The sequence below is a fragment of the Sebastes fasciatus genome, chromosome 1 (genome assembly GCF_043250625.1).
Source record: "Sebastes fasciatus isolate fSebFas1 chromosome 1, fSebFas1.pri, whole genome shotgun sequence".
NCBI lineage: Eukaryota > Metazoa > Chordata > Actinopteri > Perciformes > Sebastidae > Sebastes > Sebastes fasciatus.
The window spans coordinates 35,590,583-35,595,089 of NC_133795.1; positions in this window are offsets into that span (position 1 = coordinate 35,590,583).

Here is a 4,507-nt window from a genome sequence, read left to right on the forward strand (position 1 = left end):
CTCCTGAAGTGTTTCCAGACCATCATAGACTCTGCGGAATTTGATCCCACAACTGTCAGAGAGGCCGGGAGCTATGTGAGGCTGCTTGAAGACGAGACTTTCTGTTTTTTCCTGGCATTGTTCCACAAGATCATGCCAAATGTGGACGTGCTGTTCAACCAGCTGCAGAAGAGGAACATCGACCCTGTCTTCATCAAAGGACTTGTCCAGAGGTTCACAGACAGCATTCCAAAAATCAGGTAAATAACTATATTTACTACTAGCTGATAAAGCTGTTGTTGTTAGAAAGATGAGTTGCTCATGTCCAACAATCTGTAAAACCCTAAATGGGCTTAGTCATCAAAGTGAATGATTATGATAGAAAACATCACAATGATATTTGTTTAAATATTTTAAAAGGAAAAAGAATGCAGTTAGTTATTAAACACAATTTGCAATAACATGCTTATTCAGGTGTCCACCAAGTCAATTTCTAGAAGAGGCCTAGTTGTTTTTGAAGATGGCAAGTTAGCAACTTAAACTTTATTTTTTGGACCAGGGCCTCCATTTCCTCTCTGTGTGCGGACAGTGGAACTGACCAGCAGCCCAGAAAGCGCAGGATGCTGGGACCAGGAGAGCTACAGAGGTAAGTTGTGATGTAGTTGTCAATATAAATACTTTATACACACATGCATATACTATGTGGGTGTGTATGCACAGCACATGCTAATTACAGGAAGTAGTCAAATATTCAATAACATAGTCGATTGTCTCCTGAAAAGGGGAGGACACGTTGGTAACTGACCATCTGATACAGTTTGATGATGTAGTTATAATTTCCCATCATCTAAAGTTATTTATAAGATTTTACATACATTGTATTTCTGAAATACTTGACTTGGACATAAGCATGTGTTCAATCAGAATCACTTTCATCAAAATAGCTTTATTGCAAATTTAAGTTGATTTTATCTTTTACAGGTATGTGATACTATCCTGATGCAAGCTAAGGAGCGGTTCTCCTTCACCCAGCACCTCGTCAGCGCAACACTGTTGCATGGAGAGTTGTTCCCACAACACAGTGAGACGTTCCCTGAGTCGGTGCTTGAAACAACAGTGCAGGCTTACCCCATGTTGAACCAGGACAAGCTCAAAACAGAACTGTCCCATATCTATGAGAACAGTGAGTTCAAGGCTTGCAGTGGTGCAGTGCCCATGTACCAGCTTTTCATGGAGAACAACCTTCAGAGCACCTTCACAGAGACTGTCAGTCTCCTCAGCATCCTCATCACCACACCCATGACAACAGCTGAATCCGAGAGGTGCTTCTCTACATTGAAGAGGATCAAGACCTTCCTGAGAAACACCATGACACAGGATCGCCTTAATGCTCTGGCTATGCTCTCCATGGAGAAGAAACTTGTCAGGAACATGCCTGACTTCAATAAGAAGGTCATTGAGAGGTTTGCCACTCAGAAGGACAGAAGAGCAAAGTTCCTTTATAAATGATCTGTCGTATGTTATATTAACATACTGAATTGTATGAATAAGATGTCCTTATGTCAGTGTTGGAATAAATGATAAAAATGTAACTGCAAAGTAGTAATGCGTTTTTGATACCTTTTTTTGCATTGAATCGTACTAGGATGTTTGTTGAAATTGATTGGCCCTGCCCAAAAAAAAATCCACCAGCCGCCACTGGTTGTAAGTTTTCTTCTTTATTAAATCACTGAACTCTGCTTGCTGCCTCATCACCTCATCCTTACCTGCGTTTAGGTCCAAGCCTGTTATCCAGAAAACCGTGACAGTATGGACCGACCAGTCATGGACCCAGCAGATGGATCTTTTGGCCAAGAACTTTATGAGGTGACCCTCCGGTGCCTCCAAAATGACTGGAGATATGCCTCCAGTAGTGAGGAATGGGAGAAAGTCATTTCATTAGCATGCCAGGAGGTTTCCTCTAAACCTTGGGTGTGGGCATTGCTGCCTGAGTGGGCAGAGGACTTCATTTGCACACCTGCATCTCTTAGCCTCTTGGCTGATCCTGACCATGTGGACTTCGAGCAGTCCCCTTTCAGGGGATCTCATCTGCAGATTTCCCCGAGATATCAAGGGGTTGAAGCCCCTAGAAGGAAGTGTGGGTCTAGGAAGCGCCGGTTCCCCAAGCTGCCCAGTGCCTCATAGTCTCCACTGCCCAGTGGCCCAGCCGATGTCTTGCCAGTTCTTGTGTCGGGGGTCCCTGCCCATGCAAGCCTGTTCCGGTGTCCACGGTCGTCCTCCAGAGGGGTCCTACCTCCACGGTGGTCCTCCAGAGTTGTCCCGCTTCCACGGTAAACCTCCAGAGGGGTCCCACCTCCACGGTCGTCCTCCAGAGGTGTCCAGCTTCCGTGGTCGTCCTCCAGAGGGGTCCTACCTCCATGGTCATCCTCCAGAGGGGTCCCACCTCCACGGTTGTCCTCCAGAGATGTCCCACCTCCACGGTTGTCCTCCAGAGGTGTCCCACCTCCACGGTCGTCCTCCAGAGGGGTCCCACCTCCACGGTCGTCCTCCAGAGGTGTCCCGCTTCTGTGGTCGTCCTCCAGAGGGGTCCTACCTCCATGGTCATCCTCCAGAGGGGTCCCACCTCCACGGTTGTCCTCCAGAGATGTCCCACCTCCACGGTTGTCCTCCAGAGGGGTCCTACCTCCACGGTGGTCCTCCAGAGGTGTCCCACCTCCACGGTCGTCCTCCAGAGGGGTCCCACCTCCACGGTCGTCCTCCAGAGGTGTCCCGCTTCTGTGGTCGTCCTCCAGAGGGGTCCTACCTCCATGGTCATCCTCCAGAGGGGTCCCACCTCCACGGTTGTCCTCCAGAGATGTCCCACCTCCACGGTTGTCCTCCAGAGGGGTCCTACCTCCACGGTGGTCCTCCAGAGGTGTCCCACCTCCACGGTCGTCCTCCAGAGGGGTCCCACCTCCACGGTCGTCCTCCAGAGGTGTCCCGCTTCTGTGGTCGTCCTCCAGAGGGGTCCTACCTCCATGGTCATCCTCCAGAGGGGTCCCACCTCCACGGTTGTCCTCCAGAGGTGTCCCACCTCCAAGGTCGTCCTCCAGAGGGGTCCTACCTCCATGGTCATCCTCCAGAGGGGTCCCACCTCCAGGGTCATCCTCCAGAGGGTTCCTACCTCCACGGTTGTCCTTCAGAGGGGTTTTATCTCCACGGTCGTCCTCCAGAGGGGTCCCGCCTCCATGGTCGTCCTCCAGAGCGGTCCTGCCTTTGCAGACTCCTACCTTAGTTTTGCCTGTTTGTCCTGTTCCCTAGGTCGTCCGCCTGAGATTCCCAGCTCCGCTCCACCCGTCCAGCCCCCTATTCTTCAGTTTCGTGGCCACTATTTATACCACCTCAGTTCTTTTGTTCTTTGTCTGTTCGTCTATCATCGTTCCATGATTCCAGTGTACCTGCTTAAGTTCCTTGTGTCCAGTGTTCAGTCGTGGTTCCCACCGTTTTTGGATCTTCTTCTGTTCCTGTTTTTTTATGGACACACAGTTGTAAGTTTTCTTCTTTATTAAATCATTGAACTCTGCCTGCTGCCTCATCACCTTATCCTTCTGCATTTGGGTCCAAGTCTGTTATCCTGAAAACTGTGACATCCTATACTCATGCGCAAGGATAAACTCCTGCCAAATGTTTTCCTTGTTGACATCATCCAGTATTTCCTTGTGAACGTGACAGACTGCTCTATTGTTTAGGCACCATTGGGCTTCTCAGTCAGGTCTGTGGCATCCTCAGAGCACTGAAGCTCTTCTTCGCCCACAGTCCACAGCTGATCCACAGATGCCAAAATGTACTATAGAACCGCGTAGGCAGGCTGTCTGTGTCCGCTGTTTGTCCGTGGCAGGTTTTTGTTGGAGTATATCAGAGCAAAATCAGCAGCAACAAACAAGCAACAAACAGATTTTGCCAGTCCCCACAGAAAATTACACCTCAGGCTTGGCAAGTTTAGGTGCTGTAAACATTGTGGAGTTATTCACACCGACCTCAACAACTTCAAAGTGGTTGATTGTTGTGCTGCTATATGACAACTTATTTAGGCAAGAAACAATATTTGTGCTGCTCATTTCGAGAGCTTTACTAATTAGGCAAAACACGAGCTGGGTTTCAGTCTAACCTCTCACTTAATATAGAAGCTGTTTAATCCATCTATCCATAGAGATTTATCATCTGATTGGGTAACATTATAGTTTTACAGTGTACTTTAAAGGTAGGTTTGGTAATCTTGAGAAACTAGCAAGAGTACTCTAGATTTTTTTAAATGACCAAACCGAAAAACCCAGCCTAGTGTTGCCAACAGCAGTAACTCCCAAAGTCCCTAAATCTAGAGAGAAAGTCACCAATCGGCAACACGGACAGTGTTGTTAAGCCTTTCTCCAAAGCCACTCCCCCAAAATAATGTGTGTGTGTGTGTGTGTGTTTGGAGGGGTGGGGGCTGGTTATGTTTGTACTCACAGCTATCCGGTGACATGCAATAAGTGCACGGACATAGTGTGCA